Here is a 17,363-nt window from a genome sequence, read left to right as displayed (position 1 = left end):
AATGTGCTGGTGTTGGATCTGTTTCTCTCCCAAAGTCTTACAGCAATCCCGCCTATAATTTGGGGTCTTTTACATAACTAAAAATAGCTGCAGTGTTTGTAGCTCTGCAGTAAGCTGTTCATTACTCTTATTTTCCTTGCATTTAGATTGGTTTGTAGATGCATATGTTTCTAAAATTCCTGCTCCCTCTCAGCGGTATTTCTGATGCTGTTCCTGGGCACAGTCCCTCCTTCCCTGTTCTTTCTTCCTCCTGGGAACAGTGAATGAACCAACAGCACCTTCCCTTTCCCTTCCCTGCTCAGCTCCATGGCTGGGCTCTATTCCTGTTCCAGCTGTCGGAGTACCCAGCGTCTTGGTCCTCCTGCCACTTTACTCTCCAGTTAATTACGCCGTCCTTGCTGTGAGCTTCGTGAAGTTGGTTGGAAGCATTACACTTCTTGTACCTTGTGGTAGATCCTAGCACAGAGTCTTTTGGGACTATTAAATGAACCAAGTTCTTTATTAACCACTATCTACAGAGGAGACGGATCAGTGACCAGTCTTCTGGCACCAGGTACCCGTCCCAAGTTGGCAAATCCTCCTCAAAACGTCCCTTTCCTGCATCCACCACTTTTCTGATGGATCCAAACACCCCAGCTTCTGCAGACACCTGGTCTCTGCCCTCCTTGGGGTTTGTGCAAGGAGCACATGGCAGGATGAAATGGGGAGGTCTGGATGGCTCCTCTTGCAGATGATTCATGTTGTAGCCTGGGTCTGGCAGGTCTTCTCCCAGCAGTCAGGGCATGTGCCTGAAGGTCAGGGCTTTCAGCTGTGATTTCTTTTTTTTTTTTTTTTTTTTTTGTGTGTCCTTATTTTATTCTCCTAATGATGCTTCCTTGTGTTTCACAAGACATCCAAAGCATGTGCCACAGTCCCGTGGGAAAGACGGAAGAGGTGAAGGATGCACACTGATCCTCAGTTCTGCTGCTTCTGTGAAGTTGCCCTTTGCCGGTGTGAAATCCTTTCTTGGCTGGGCTGTGAGGATGCAGGGTGGAGGGGAGCCTGGATATTGCTGGTATAAATGCACCAGTTTGAACAGGATGGAAGAGGACCTGAAGCTTTCCTCTATTCTTGCAATACCAAGAACTCAATTTGCTGACCCCCTGCAGCTCTGGGATTTTCTGATCTTGGCAGCCTTTTGTCCATCTGAGCTTTGCAGCTCCTGTACGGTCACCCCAAGCCTCAGCAGCCATTTCAGCAGAGCCCCAGCTTCTTTGCGTACACAGGGCCACCAAAAGAGACGCGTGCTCTTACCCAATGCTCTGCTGGGGTCTTGATTCCCAGCCAGGGCTGGGGATGCGGATAGGGATCCTGGCTCTGTTCTGGGCGTTCTCCCACCAGGAGCAGATCCCCACAGCAGTAGCGGCGAGGCTCGGCACGGCAGCAGCTTGGATGAAAGTGGGATTTGGGCGAGTTGTGGGTGAGGAGAGGATCTCTTGGCCATCAGTTAGTAAGGGTGAGACTGCCGGAGCAAACATCTGCTATGCACGTGCGTTTCCGAAGCGGTGGGGAACAAGGTCGCTTGTGTTTACCAGCACATGAAGAAAAAGATCCAGCTGTACACCAGTCCTGAACCAAGCACAGTGGCCAGCCTGGGCTCAGTGGGTGGATGTACCCAAAGAGGGCAGTGCCGTGCCACGTTCCTCCCCAGCCTCTCCAGAAAGTGGCTTCCCCAGCCCTGGCTGCTGTCTTGGAGAAGGGCTCTCTTGTCTGCAGAGCTCGATGGAAATGGCAAACCTCAAGGATTCCTTGAATGAAAATTATCTTGGCTCATGATAAGGCATATTTTTTTTTTTTCCTGAGGTGCAGCAATTACTTTAAAGAAGAAACCCTTACAGATAGCTGTTGCTGAAATGCCTGTTCTGCCTTCTGACAACCTGCTCTTCTCACTAGCTTAGGCAAAAGTACGCATCTGCCCAATGCTAAATCAGACGTGCTTTTCCCCATTTACATTTCTTCCTTGCCTTGCTGCCTTGGCTCCTCATCTCTATCGAAGGCTGCAGGCTCATCCCTCTGCCAGAGGGTCCCCTGAGCTCCGCTGGAGCCCACTTGTGTCCCCAGCAGTTTCCCATTTGCACCCACCCTAGGGTGGCTTCTGCAGGGAAATGCTTCTGGTTTCAATCTTGCTTGTCTAGGGAGAAAACTGGGGAGAAATAGCTATTTATTGGTCCGTATGCTGCTATGAGAAGAGGGGCCAGACCCTGTCCCTCTTTGGGGAGAGTCGTGTAGGTGTCCCAGGGTGCTGGGAGCTGTGCGTTAATGCAGCATGCCGGCCCTTCTGTGCTGGGAGAGAGAGGGATTTGCTGGCTGTCTGCACTGCCTTCCCCTGCGGATCTCCTCCAGGCAGGGGAACTGGCCTTTCATTGCAGCAAAAAAAGCAGCTCCCCGAGATGCACGGCCCTGGGCACCCCCGCTGCCCCACTGATGCTGTGCTGGGGGAGATGCTGGCACATCCCTGGCCCCATCGGCAGGACTGGTGCGGTCATTTCCAGATCGTGCCCATGGTGTTTGGGAGGGTGAGCGAGCAGAGAGTGATGGGGAAAGCTCAGCCGTCCCCTCTTCTGCCTCCGGATCCATTTGTGGTTTGCTCCGGAGAGTAGGATTCGGCCCCATTCCTGCTGATGGCTTGGAAAGCCTGTTCTGCAGAGAGCTGTCAGGAAAGGGAGCGGGCGTTCCTAGGCTGCTGCTCTGCTCCGTAGGAGGAAAGACTTCAAACAGCAATTAGCTAACACTGCCATTTCCAGAGAAACAGCTCTTGGCGCACCTGACAATGGGCTGCAGGAGGCAAACAGGTTAAAAGCTCTAATTCTGGTAAGGTATATTTAGGTGGGCTTTTTTCCTTTCAAAGGAAGGTAGGTTAAAAAGGCTCTGACTCCTTGAAATAGACTTCTCTTTCCTTAACCAGCTAGGAGCTCCGTTAGGAGTACCGGCTGTTCCTTTCCACCCAGCCAGGAGAGCTGTCCTGGTATTTGTGACACATGCCGAACGCAGCAACACCTGGGGTATCCGGAAACCTGCCCTCATGTCAGCAGCAGAGGGGCTGAAATAAAAGGGTCTGTTTTCCCTTGACAGCTATCAAAAGGAAGAACTTATCTGCTGCTGCTTGCCAGTTATATTATTTATTCTATTAGCTGAAGCATAGTAGCGTAAAAGATAATTTAGTCTGGGTTAATGCAGCACAATGCAAAACTCATTACTAATCCAGAACCGTGTTCTCCTGTTACCCTGTGCCTGCCGCCCTCCGTGGATGCCTGAACATCCCTGGTCCCCTCTCATGGCACGGGCTGGGGCATCGGGGCAGCTGTGGACGTGGAGAGGGGAACTGATCTCCATCAGCCGTGGCTGACGGCAGCCGTCAGCTCTGGCTGTGTGGGAATGAACGTGGAGCTCAATTCCCAGCACCTACTACCAAGGTTGCCTGCACCATTGCCTCCTCCTGATTTCGGTGGCTTTCGGTGCCAACGCGAGCGAGCGCCGCTGATGCTGCCATCCCGGCGCCGATGCTCTCGCTTAACGTGGGAAGGCAGGAGCATCTGTCCCCCGCCACTTCCCTATTAGCGTGCTGCTATGAAGGCAAAAAGCCATCTGCCTGCAGAGGTTGGGTTCCGCGGTCGGTGATATTTGCTAACTCGAGAAGAGAAAACACCGCTATGGGAAGGCAAGCGGAGGGATGTGCCATGAGGGATACAACCTCGCCCTCTGAATTCGCTGAAATATGGGTCTCCTGTATGTTGCTTTCCTGTTGACCAGGAGACCAGACCCGTGGCTCTTCCACGTGATACCAAATCTCCTGACGTGCCCTTCCCACAGCTGCTGAAGAGAGGCTCAATGCGGGGTGATGGTCCTGTGCTGCTCCTGCCTGGATCTCTCCTCTTCCTTGTCAGGTCAGTGTTGCCGGATGGGATCTTGTCTTCAGGAGGAGCCTCTAGTGCCATGTTCACACTGATTTTGCTAAGCACCTTGGCTCCCGAGGAGATTTGCATGTCACAGCTGGTTTAAGAAGGTTTTTACAGAGCATAGTCATTTATTATGAGCCAGCATTTGCGGAGTAACTCCATACAATTAGCTGGGTCACTGGTCCTTGCCCTGGGACCTGTCCGGGTGTTAAGAAATAAATAAGTTTTAAATAGAATGAATCACTCAGAGTCAATCATTTAGCATTAGGATACAGAAGTTACAGCATAATATTGTGCAATTTGGTATCCTGTTTGTCTAGCGTTAATGACTTAGCATGAGGAGCTAGATCTGCTGAAGCCTTAGGCTGCAAGCTGTGAGCCTTCACCTAGATTTGCTGAACTTTTATGTAGTTAAGCAAAAGAGGGTCTCCAGAGCCAGCTGCAACCAGGAGGGAGGGAGGCTACAGCTGCCAGCAGAAGCTGCAGCTCAGGCAAGGTAAGAACTGTTAACAGCCTCCCTGGAGATGGAGAAGGAATCCAGTGAGGTGTTAGAAGATCCCAGACCAGAAATCACCATTGGACCTAAAGGCATGCGAAAGGCGTGTGAAGAGCATGGGAGGGGTGGGTGCACGGGTTGTAAGGGGATAATTACTCAGGGACTTCTTTGTTTGGGGTCTCTCTTTGGAGACACCTGGCTCGAGCTGTTCCTACTGCTGTACCCCTCAATTAATTATTTCTTTTATGGAATCTGGAGCCTGAGACTCTGCTGCGGGAAACCTAGGGTCCTGACCACAGGGATAATAACGCCCGGATGAGTGTGTGAGTGTGTGTCAAGGAGCTAATTCTGCTACCTTTCCTTGTCAAAACCAGTATAGGTGAGCTAACAACCTGGGTGCAGATCGGAGGGTGCATCCCCTTTATCTCATCACATACTGATGATATTAAGTCTAAGAGCATCACATTCTGGGTGTTTATAAATTATAAGGGAAACAGATTTCTCCCTTAATCCCCTGAGTTTTTTTCATTCCTTCATTGTGTTATTTAATACATTAAGCTATATGCCAGCCCTTGTTCTTGCTTGCTATAGATGAGGCTGGCTTGTCAGCACTTTCGCCTCCTTCCTTTTCCCATCAGGATCTGAGAGCTTGGGTAGAGCTGCTACATGTTACTTCTGCAGCAGCGCTTTGATTACCTCTGTCAACGCAGGCTGACCAATACAGCAGTTCAATGAGTATGTCGCTCTTGACAAGCGTTATTTGCCCTGGATAAATCAGGTAGCATATCTTCAGTTGCAGGTAATAGGCAGTAACATCCTCCTTCCGCATCGTCTGAAGGTTTCCAGGTCTCTGTTTTACCCAGAGGGGCTTCCTTGCTTCCACCGCAGTGGGATGCAGAGAGCTAACATGGAGTGAGGAATTGTGGAGACTAGAAGCAGCAGGGCTGCTTTAAATGAGGCTGTTGCCCTCTGTACTCATCCCGTCTCGAGAAGCACGAGACATGATCTCAAGCTGCAGGACTTCTTCTCGAGGTAGGTTGGTCAACATTGCCCTTGCTATCTAGGAGTTGTCTCAGTGGGGCAACACAGAGACACCAGCCGATAACAGACTTTGCTGGCTGGTTTGATGCGTTATACTTTCCCAAATCTGTGTTTGCCCCCCGTGTTGGATGCCTTCTTGCCCTGCTGGCATAGAGGCTGGGCAGGCTGTGATCCCCAGCATGGTGAGCAGGGGAGCGTGGTGCTCCCAGGGTGGTTGTTTCCAGAGGGTGAGAGGAGCTGACAGAAGCTTTTCTGCATCTGTTGCTTTGGTGTAAATGGGCCTGCCTCCCCATGCCTACTCGTTTTCTCCCAAATATCACTGCTCTCGGTTGACTCCTAGCAGCTGTGCCTGTCCCCCTCCTCCTGACGTGACGTGCAGCTCTGAGCTCCCCTGCATGGATGTGATGGTCCTCCTACCGACGTTCATGTTGGTTCCCTGCTGCGGTGCTTGGCCTCTTCTCCCATCCCTGGTGCTACAAGTTCAGCGCTCCTCTCCCTGTGCTGCCTTAGCCTGCACAGCCTTATTCCCAAGCGCTGCTGGAAAACTTCCCTTTCAGAGCAGAGCCCACCCATGGGTGAGATGCTGTCACGCTCTGCCCACGCGCCTGGCTGCGGGGGCTTGATTTGTTTGCTCTTCTTCTCCCAGAGCGGTGGGGAGGGCAGAGCTCGCTGCCGGCAGGCAGAGGCACCTCTTTCCCCCCCTCCCTGCCAGCACATGCCGTGCAAGGGAGGATGACGAGGTTCCTTTTGTTCCCGTGGCTGGGTGGGAGGTGGCACCGAGACCCCTGTGACTCAGGCGAAGGCTGCGCTGCGCCGTGAGCTGGTGGGCTGTTCCCAGGATTTTTGGAGGGGGCACGGTGGGGACCTGGAGGCTGCATCCTCTTTTTCTTCCTGGGAGGGCTCGGAGCAGGCTCCTACACACCCGCCCTCCCTTTTGAAGGGTGGGGGAGAGTTTATTGCTATTATTCATGTGGCTTTTGTGAAGTTTAGTGTGACATGAAGAGTGCTATAACTGCTTGGGCTGTTGTTTGTACCTGTCCCTGCCCCAGGAGCCTTGGTGAGGCTCTGCCTGCCCTCCGAAACCCCTTCACCAAATCGCGGCAGGGTAAAAGCAAGCTTTGCCCTTGGCAGAAAGGAGCCTGTGGCACTGGGTCCTCTCCCCTTGGCTCCTCTTGGCCACGACTGGCACAAACGGTGTTTGTTGGCAGGTATCCCTCCCTGTGCTGCTGCCTGCCTCGTGCTCGTTCCCAAGAGGAACGAGCTGCACGTGATGGCTCCTGAAATAAAGCAGGCTCCCAGGTGTCAGGACACGCTTCCTGGGCAGAAGGAAAGGAGCTGGAAATCGGAGCTTTGCTTACGTGCAAGTTGTTCGGGGCTTTGCCAGGGCAAGACCTGGCTCCACGCAGGTGCTTAGCTGCCTGCGCTGCCCGCTTCGCTCTGCCGCGGCTGGAGCAGAGGGGTGGGAAAAAGACTTGGCAAACCAACCACGCTGTCCCTGGGGAAACAGCGTGGGGTGGAAAAACGCTTGGGCACCGTTCTCCAGCTGTACCTGCTGGGCTGACAGCCCTTCGACAGGAGGTGGGACCGACTGAGCCAGTCTGGAGGGCTGGGAGGTGGTACCGTGGCAGGGGAGATGCTGGCTGCCCAAGAGCTGTCCCTGTCCCCCATGTCCCTGAGTGAAGGTTGGAAGAACGAGTTTAAAATCCAGCTCTGGCTCCCTGGGTGCTCCCAGGATCGTGGGCAGCAGGGATGGGCTCTGCTGCCTGCATTAGCAGTCAGACTGGCTCGGGTTGCCGCGGATTTATCCATCAGCAGTAATGCTGGCCAGCCCTGGGGCGACAGTGTGACTCGGGGTCCCTAAGGTCCCCGTAGAGAGGCACTTCTGCGAGCCAGGTTCAAGCCGGCTGCCAGGCATCTGCTTTTTCAGGAGCTCCCTTGGGCTGCGCGCCCTTCGGCACGTGAGGCCGAATCCTGTCCCTTGCCCTTCACGAGTTCTCCCTAGTCCCTGCATCTACACCCTGCAGCACCATCCTGCCCCGTTGGTGTAACGGCCCAACCTCAGCACCCACCGGCAGCTCCCTTATCGCTTTGGCTGAGCCATCTCCACCCCTCGCTGGGCTGCGGCGTGGCTGTCTGTCCGTCCTCCCAGCCATGCCCTCCGACTGCTCTGCCGGGGTCCCGGCCGCGTGGGGGGCAACCTCCCCCCGCTCCCTGCCCGTTCTGCCTTGGAGAAGAGCCCAACCTGACCGCCCTGCTCATTCGATTTGTTTTGGTTCGTGTTACAGGCGAGGATGAAGTTGCAGATATTTCTGTGCAGCGATAGGATCTCGCCAGCCAGCTCTCCTTTAATAAGATCCCAGGCGTTTGAGGTGCCCGACTACCTTATCTCCCCTCTGCAGATGTATGTTACCCCCCTCTCTCGCCAGACTGGGAGAAAGCAGCTGAAATGCTGCTACCCAGCCCGGTCTCTGGTAAATGCTACTACCTCTTCTCTAGCCCATAAATAAAAGGGGAGGTTGGATGCTAAAGCAAGGCATGAACACAGCATCGCCCACGCTTCTGCAGCTCTCAGGGCCTCCTGGAAGCTGTCTGATGCAAAAGGGAACATCCCCAGCCAGAGAAGTGAATGCCAGAGCATGTGCCCTGGCCAGAGTGGCCACCGTGAGCAGAAAATGTGGAAAAATAAGTGGAAAGTGGAAGGGGAAGCTGGGAATCAACAGCACTTCATGCAGCACGGAGCCTGGAAAATGCAGAAAATTTGAAGGGAAGCGAAAAGATGCGATGAGAAACTTCAGAGGAATTTCTAGCAGTGAGGAGGACGAACTGATTTTTAGCATATGAAAAAAAAGGGGAAAAAAGAAAAAAGCTCTTAGCAGTGCTATTGGAATTGGAAAAGTAGAGCATGTGGTGTTATCTGCGGAGAAGGGGTGATGCCTTCAGCCCGCGTGAGGGTGAACGTCAGTGAATCTATCTCCATTCCTGCCGTGGCCGATGGTCCCATCAGCAGCATTTGGGAAGCGTGGGTGGCTCGGGGCGGGCAGGCTCCCCCAGCTCCTGCCCTGGGGCTGGAGCGGAGCGAGGAGCAGCTCGCTGGATCACACACTGACCGCTTCGGCGTGAACCCTGAGCGGCGCAGGAGGCGAGCTGCTCTCCAGGCTGGGTTTTTCTGGGAAATGGTTGATGAAGGTTTTGTGGGAGGTTATATAATGATTGACCTTACAGGAACGGGCCTTATTAAAGCACGGAGCCAGCTTAGCTTGCAGCCGGGTCAAGGTGTATTGCGGAAGATGATATCGTTGCTGTTTAGAAATTCATACTTTTTTTCAGTCGGAAAGTTCTTCAACTCTGTCTTGTTGCACCCTGGTACAGAAACAGGCCTGGGTCACGGCTCCGTGTTTCCCCACAGGGCATCTCCTCTCCCTAGGGCAGGCTGAACTGTTGAACCAGCACCCGCCTGGCTTGCAAAGCCATTTTGGGGTTGCCCGCTGATGTTTCGGCAGTGCCACCGCATCTCTCTGAACCGGAGGAGTCCCTTGTCCGCGGCGGCCCCAGCAGGCTGCCTGCAGCACCGGGGCTCTTGGAGATCCCTCGGTGCGATGCAGATGAACCCACACCTAATTGCTTTTAAAATTCCCTGTTGCTATGACAACTTACCAAGCGTGATGCGCTCAAGTGCTGTCTCTCTGCTCCCAGGTCTCGCATCGCCACCAGAAAGCTGTGTGCGTACCTCTGTACGTACATGTGCTTTATTCCAGCTTTCAAAGGTGGTTTATAATCCCCTTGGAGCCAGAGCAGAATCTCTCCTGAGCTGGCGAAGGGTTTACTTAAAAGGTCTGATTATAAGGTTAAGGAGAGGCCAACAGCCGCTCACCCCACTGCTGAGCGCTCCGATAGCTAAATTTAGCCCCTTGAGTCATTACTGAGTCAGCAAATCGGGGGCGGGAAATCTTGATTTCTCTTTTCTTCCTTTTTTTTCCAACAGCCATGCACCCAAGGCAAGCTCCAGGTTGGCTTCGTTTCTGTCCTAATCCAGCACATTCCCTGCCCACAGTGCTTTCCCCTGGAGCATCCTTGAGCCTGTCCAGAAGAAGTAAAAACTCCTTTTTTCTGACACCTGCCGTGACGAGTGGCCTGTCCGCAGGCAAGCAGCATCGTTCCCCATCGTTAGTGGTCTGAGGCATGGAAAGCTCTGTCTCGTTAGCGTTGTCTCTTGCTGGGTAAGCGCTGGTCGAGGCTGCGGGCAGGTAGAGCATCCCTGGAGCTGCTTGGAAACACGGCGATGAGTGAAGGTCCATCTAGATGCTCCTCTCCCAGCATGGTGCATGAGGGTGTAGCAGCGTGGCTAGTAGCAACAGAAAAGCTCTAAAAAACCCCATGTGAGTTTTAAAATGAGCAACACCGGGAGATCCAGATTTGCTGGATCCGGAGCCGGTCTGTGCGATGCCCACGTCTCCTCCAGCCTGGCCTGTCCCTAAGCCACACGTGCAACCATCCAGCCCTCTTCAGAGGAGAATCAGGCTCCGAGATCCCCGGGAGGCTGCGATGGAGCAGGATCACCCGGAGCTCAGCGTTGTGCCTGGTGGAGACCCTCTTCTGGGATGGAGCAGGCCAGCAGGCTGTCCAGGCAGCTTCTCATAGTCCCCAGAAAGTAAATCTTGGGAGCGGAGTCCCCACTGCTAGCTGATTGTATCAGTTTGTATTAGATCCCTCTGAGTGTGTTTTGCATAATTTGTTTCCCAGAATGAAGTGTTTTACAAGTGCAGCGTTTAATCACCTTGCAAAAGGGGATGAAAAACTATCTCCACCCCTGGGGCTGGGAAAATAGCTAAAAGGGAATCTAGAAAAGAGACCGCGTGCTCACTCCATCATATTAGCTGGGCTGAAAAGCCCAGAAGAGCTGGTGTTTGTGCTTGCAGACAGCCAGGGAGGACTCAGAGTTTCAAAAAGCCCGTGCTGAAAACATCAAGCATGGAGATGTCCGAGTGGAGCAGACCCCCGGCGTCCTGCCCAGGAGCTGGAGCTTTGCTTGCCCTGCCAGCGGCCGTGATGCCTGGCTGGAGCAGGGAGGAGGTGGTGTGGATGCTGCCCGTCCAAAGCCTCCGCAAGCCATCTCTGTGTAACAGCTCCTGAAACATAGCTCTTCCCTTGGGCCCTGGTGCTCCCCTCACTTCTGTTTTCAGTGGAGGCACCCCAAAACCTGGCAATAGAAGTATCTTCTCAGCTGAGGGTGTGTGTTTCTGGCAACGAGCTGAATCCGAGCAAACCTGTGTCAGAAGCAATGCCGCAGAAGGGAGCACCACCAGGCTCTGCGCAGGACCTGGCCCTTCCTCGAGGCAGAGGTGCCTCGATTTTGCTTAAGGACTGTCGGTACTTGGACATAAATCAGTGGCTTGTTGGACAGTGAAGGGCACAGTGAGCGATGGGTGCTCCTCGCCCTGTTCTGTGTGTTTGCACGGTGAGGATGGATGCTGGGCTGGGGGGCTGCCACTCTCACTGTCATGTGTTTTTTTATTCACAGTAGGCGAAGGATGAAAAATCAGAGTAATGGCCAAGGAGACAGCATCCACTTGACTTCTCTTGCCCATGGCGGGAGTGATTAATCTAGCTAAGGCATTGCAGCAGGGCGAGACCACAAGGTTACGCAGCCCAAAGCCCGTGTGCTCCAGGACCTCAGGACGATGCTGGACCAGCAGCCGCAAAGTTTGTTCCCCCTCCCTCTCCCCTGCCTTCCCTTTAATCTGCTGCCAGGGGGGAATATCGTTCCCGGTTGGGAGCTGGTTCAACCCAGGCTGGTGAAGCAGCAGGAGCCCTGCCGTTACTAATGAGATGTTTGCTGCTCGCTGGCTGACGCGGCGGTAGGGACTCGGTGCTGCCCGAGACCTGCGCTGATAAACCGAACCTCCCGGAGATGGAGTGGCTTCCCTCTGCTCCGGGCCTGTCGTCTGCTCCCCCTTATCTACTAGGATCTCCCCTCTGAGCACCTCTTAAGCCTCCTCTGTAGCGTAACAAACCGCTGAGGTCTGATCCTGCCGGCAAGCGCCGTGAAGCGAGAGCGGATTTGTCTGCCGGCAGTCTCCGCTCCGGGGTCGGAGCGGGGCGGTGGTCCGTAGGAGGCTGCTGGAATTCTGCATTGCAAAGGGCACGGCCGTCACCTTCAGGGAAAGGCTCTGAGCCTTGCAGCGCGGCTCCGGCAGATGTTGGAGGAGAACCACCCCGCGCCGAGCCAGCGTGCCCCTCGTTTGGCTGTGGCTGTTCGATGCCAAAGATAACGAGCAGCTTGGGAGGACGTTTTTTGTTGGTAGCTGGTGACGCCTGTTTGCTAAAGGCTGCTGAATAGGAAAGGGAACAAGGTCGTGGCCTCCCCGCCTGGGAGCAGGACCTTCTGTCCCTTGGACACGTGTGGCTGGCGGGGTGTCTGAGTAATGACATCCCGGGGAAGATGCTGTCTGCAGTCCTGGGTTTGAGAAGCCACGAAGGGTGGGTGATGCAGTGCAGATGGCATTGAGGGGATGGGTGCCTGCCTCTCCCCCGTTATTTATTATGCCATAAAATCCAAGGTAACGTACATCAATAAATGCTGCAAAGGGTTTCATGCGTGTCAGCCACGCGTATGTGGCGGAGCAGACGCTCTTTCAAGACAAGGGGCTCCGTGAGCGGAGGCTGGTGTGATTGATAGGGCAGCCTTCAGCTGCCTGCACCTTCGCTTGGCTGTAACAGGGATCTGCTTCCCCAGAGCACCCCATCGCCGTGGGCTGGGAAGGCAGGGTCCCTCTGGGCAGCGGGGTCCCACCTGCGTGGGTACCTGCTGTGAGGGGTTTTTGCAGGCTCTGTGCTCAGAGCTGCTCGCCTGTGCGTGACGATGGCCAACGCCATCCCCGAGGCAGGGTCGGATGCCCGGGGAGGCAGGGAGCACTGGGGAGCTGCTTGGAGGAGCCAAGGTTACCACTGGCTGATTTTCCCAGGGAAGAAGACGTGTGCCATCACGCTTTTTATGTGCCGGTACATCTGACAGCTCCTGAGCCCCTCAGATGGTCTCAGCCGCGTGTGACAGCAGAGCTGTCACTAATGCTGACGGGAGATGTTCCTACACGGAGATGTTCCTATACAGAGACGTTCCCGCATGTCCCGTGAAACGCGGAGCCAGGTGGGAGAGGGTGATGGTGAGCATCACCACGGAGGGACAAGCCAGCGCACACACCCCAGGACACGCAGGAACGAGTCCTAGGCGCGTGTGGCCCTCTCGTGGGTGAAGGCTTGGGCAGGCGGCAACAACTTAGATGTCAAACTTGGGTGAACCAGGAGACATAAATCCCGGTATTTGGGATTAGTGCAGGTAATTTGTTTTAAAGACAGGCAAATCCCTTCCCTGTAGGTGCCTGCTTGTCACAGGAGACATTCCTCACCTCCAGGAAAGTTACCCCAGTTGAACAGATCCAGCCCTTTCTGGGGACACAGTCTCCGGAGCTGCTGATCACTGGGTTTGGGGATTTTTTTCCTAACACTTGTGGGTGATGCCTCCCTTTTGTCTCTCTGCAACATCACAGGGTTGGGAAGGACCAGCTGCTGATTTGATTAATGGCCCTTTTCTGAAAAAGCAACAGAGACAAATATCCTCCTGAACGTGGCAAAGAGAAATGGAGAAACAGACTGGCTAATTTTCAGCTATTATTTGGGAACCCAAACTCCTTCCCAGTATCAATTTAGCTATTATTTCAAAAACTAATTAATCTTCACTGAGGCAGCTCCAAGGGACCTGTGTTTAGATAATTAACAGCCCATGGATTATGAAAAAGTCTTGCTTTTGGATCCTACTACAGTGCTTGCCTTCGAGAACACGCCTGCTATCATCCTGCTTACCAACTCCTTTCATCAATCCATTTTATTTTGACAATTAAGAGCAAATAATTAGCCATGATGGATTTTGCTTGCTTTCTTGCAGCTCAGTTCCTTTTTCTTTTGGTCCTTAAATGTTCTTCAGCTGGGCAATTTTTTTGGTGGTTTTGCAGCTAATTACAGTCAAGCAGGGCAAGTCACTGCTGTTACCAAGAGGATCTGGAGAAAGGTTTTATTTGGCTTGTGGAGAAGCTGGGCAGCAAGGTATGCGAAAGGAGATCCTAGAAGGATAGGGGATGGGATTTTTTTTTTTTTCCCCTCTCCAGTCTTGCACAATGCAATGTGAACTCACCCCCTGTATTGCCGTGCCGGCGCTGGGCTCACCTCCCTCCCTGGGGAATCTCATCCTAGCCTCTCGCTTTGCCGCCGCAGCTTTGATCCTCCTGTTGCTCTGGATGGGCGAGATGTCCCCGAGCTGTCAGGGCTGCAGGAGAGCTCTGCGCAGCAAAGCAAAGGCGATGGGGTGGCATAGACCCAGAGGCAGCAGTGGAGCAGGTCTGCAACCGGTGCAGACCCCGAGCAGCTCCCGTCCGTGCCCTGCGTGCTCGCTGGCTGCGGGGAAGAGAATACGGGCTGGCAGCGCTAGCGGAGCGATGCCGTGCTTAATGAATTTGAACGGCAGCCACAGATGACAGCACTCTGCCCATTACATCCACCGAGTGCTGCAATTCTTCATTAAGCAGCCCAGAGTTTGCTTGCTCTTCTGCTGAGGGCAAAGGAGCCGGAGCGGTGAGGAGCTTGGCCTTTCAACCCTTTTTCTCATTGAGACGATTCTGAGGTTTTCTTTTTTTTAACCTTAACTTGGGGCCAAACTCTATTTGGTTCAAGAACAGCTTCACCTGGCTGAAGGCTAGGAGAGTACCAAGGATGTATAGTGGCTTGTACAGGGGACTGGGGACCTTGGGCATGATGTGGGGAGGGGAAAACCTGAAAGAAAAGCTGCTCTGGCTGCTGCTATTCTTGTGGCACATGAATTGCTCCAGACAACAAGCGCTGCAGAAGCAGCACTTTATCACCTTGAAGGAAACGATGAAACCTTCCCTCTGCTTGAGTGACCGAGAGACGAAAAGATGCACAGAAAGGAGATGCTGGCAATTCCCTGCGACATTAAATGGGAATCGGCGGGGTGACTCTAACTGGTGCCACTGCTGGCAGTACGAGGGAGGAGTGGATTTTGGGATAAATCATTGCAGTCCTTCCCATCTGGGACACGAGTTGAGCTGCACTGCAAATGCATTGGGGGCACCGGAGGACACGCTCGCGCTCAGCTTGATGTAGAGCAGCTCTCAGTTTTCCATCAATCACACGCTGGGGTTTTAGCTCCTTAAGCGTTAGTGATTTCTTAAATATAGGCTTGATTTGCAAGCTTAATGTTTGTAGGTGTATAGAGAGTCAACATTTCCCTCTCCTAACAGGACTTTGAGCTGTGTTTTCTGGGATCCCAAGCTACTGATGGACCATTCTTGGTGCCCTTGCAAAACCTGATGCTGTCCCCATGCCAGCACGGGGAGATTTCCAACCAAACCTCCCCATCTTGGGGTCAGTTCATTGAAGGAAGCAAAGAGGATTTTAGACCCTCCCATCCCGTGGTGCCTACAAGCCAGGTGGGAGATGGATGTGGCCGTGGCCACCTACATTTGAGACTCTCCAGAGCTAATGGATGTCTGGAAGAGTCCTGCAAGCCTGGCTAGGCAGGAAATCACTAGCATCTCGCTGCTGCGACCAAATCCTGGCTTAGGTAGGCTTTAGTGCAAGTTTTACCTTCTGAAAGGTGCCCGTCTGTGCCCTGTTTTCCTACGCTACGTGGCAGGGTTTGCCCACCCACGTGCCACTCGGCCGTGTATGTCTGGTGGGGTGGGATGCAGGGGGAGGCAGGGCATCTGCACCTAGAGCAAAGCCCCAGACACCCACCCCATGCCCAGGAGGGGGCACGGGTGGGTCTTCAGGGCTTTGTTCCAATATTCCCTCAATTTTGGAAGGGAGGAAGACGAGGAGGAGAGGAAATGCTTACTGTTACAAGGACAGGGTTTAAGAGCATCTTCCCTGGCCAAACTGCCCCCCCAGCCCCTGAGCCCGTCTCATCGCTGGGCTGGAGTGGCATAAAGAGATTCAACAGATTACTCTGGCTTTAAATAGCTAGGTGTGGGTTCAGGCTCAAGCAGAAAGAAATACTTCCTGATGAGCTGCTTACTTTTTCAAACAGATGATGTTTGTGTCTGATAAATCTCCGCAGGCAAAACTCCTTGGTCTAGCAGTTTGACTCCTAATTAAATATTTACCATGATGGCACCTCTCCCTGCCTCAAGAAATATCATCCTTTCACCTCCGCGTGGCTCTCACCTCTTTTGCAATGCCGCAGTTTAAGGAGAACTGTTTAAAGACTCGGCTCCAATAAAACGGAGGAAAGCAATTCTCTCTCCACCTTTCCAATCTGTTTCCGTTTTCCCTGTCTGTGAATAAAGTTCACTAGAGGCCCTGGAGCTCCCGCTTCTCAAAAAGCGAAGGGCTCTCGCAGGCGGGCTGGAAGTCTCCCCATCAGGTAGGATGATATCTCCTTTCAAGAGCAATCAAAGAGAGCAGCACAGCTCCCCGGGGAGAGCAGCACGGATGATGGAAATGTCACCCCGTGGATCCGCAGGCGCTGGGGGAGAGCTGGAGAGGGGAGCTGGGGGCAGCGGGTCGGGCTGGGGGGCTGCTGTGTGGGGTCACCAGTCACCCAGGGGTGGCTGTTTGGGATGGATGCGTCATTCAGGGAGGCTGAGCTGTTGGGGAAAGGGGTTTGGGTTATCCTGATTTTAACTATTTGCTGCAGAATTCTCTTTTGGATGGACCGAGCATCTTCCCCTCTCTTGCGGCAGGGGAAAAACGATGTCTGGTTTGAACCCATCTGAATTGAAGCAGAACCACAACGAAGATGCTGTGGGGGTCCCCTGTGTCAGCCGGAGCCCGTGTCTCGGTGGCACGGCCCGAGGGACCCCAGGTTGCCCACCACCCTCCTCTGACCACAGGCAGCAGCAGCCCCCCCATGCCGCCACTGACCTTTGAGATGAGGCTGCGTAGGGTGGAATGTGCTGGACCGTCCCGTTGCCACAGGGACCTGCCTGCGTCTGCTAATTGCTCCAGCTCCTTGGGTTCCCCCCCCTCCAGCCATCCCCCCAGCTCCCCAACTTCTATCCGTCTGCCGAGCCAGCACAAAGCTGGCCAGACCCTGCTCCTGCGTAATCCTGCCCTAGAGCCCATGGCCTGGGTGACACCACCTGCAAACCAAGGGCTTTCCCCTGTCCTCCTGCCTCTTGGGGTTCTTTCACATAGATAAAAATCAAAATTAGTGGTTTCAGAGCCCCTGCAACCCCCTGTCCCCCATACACGCCTGCACCCCCTGCATTTATTTTGCAGCAAGGCTGTACAAGGAGTCGATGCATCTCCATCGCCCCGCTTCCCGCGCTGGCCCGGGTTTATCTCCTTCCAATTAAATAAGTGCAGATAGCGGGTTTAATAAGGCCCTGCCTATGAAAGATTACTAATGATTTCATTTCCAACATGTCGTGAATTATGAGGCAGCCCGCAAAACAAAGCCGAGTGGGGACAGGCTTGGCAGCTAATTACTGTCCCCCACGCTGCCACCGCTGCTAGCCGGGCCTCTAATTGCTCCCTCTGCCTGATTGCATTTCGCTGGTGGTTGTGGTTCATTCGCAGCTCTTGCTTGGCATTCGGCTGTTGCTGCTTCTCTCTGTGCCTGTCGTGTCCCCCCCTCCACCTTCTTCAAGTTTATTAATGAGAACCTTATCTGTCTGTGCAGATAATGCCAGAAATAATTAGTACTCAGTGAGGTCTGTCAGGCTCCTCTCCTCTCCTACCCCCCTGCCCTGATCTCATTCCTATTTGCAGTTTCCTGGGTGCTTGGTTAAGGCTCGGGAGGGTTTTTGGGGGGTGGTTTAGACCTTTCTCACCCCGTGCCGCTTTCAGCCTTCCTGGCTGCCCCAGGCTCAGGGCTGTGC

General features: G+C 53.8%; 1 protein-coding gene across 2 annotated transcripts in view; it reads left to right on the top strand.

Annotated features, from left to right (window-relative positions):
• The window catches only part of SUDS3 (SDS3 homolog, SIN3A corepressor complex component), a 67,701-nt gene extending 51,670 nt beyond the window's left edge, over nucleotides 1-16,031 (top strand). For both annotated transcript variants that reach the window (XR_012652366.1, XR_012652365.1), the window contains 3 exons: nucleotides 3,790-3,923; nucleotides 5,225-5,463; nucleotides 7,758-16,031. The gene's annotated coding sequence lies outside the window, so the exon portion shown is untranslated. The remainder of the gene's footprint in view (nucleotides 1-3,789; nucleotides 3,924-5,224; nucleotides 5,464-7,757) is intronic.
• The last annotated feature ends 1,332 nt before the right edge of the window (nucleotides 16,032-17,363 follow it).

Source organism: Buteo buteo, chromosome 11, assembly GCF_964188355.1.
Source record: "Buteo buteo chromosome 11, bButBut1.hap1.1, whole genome shotgun sequence".
Taxonomy (NCBI): Eukaryota; Metazoa; Chordata; class Aves; order Accipitriformes; family Accipitridae; genus Buteo; species Buteo buteo.
The sequence above is the reverse complement of the archived record's forward strand: the minus strand, read 5'-3'. Positions and strand labels throughout refer to the sequence as shown.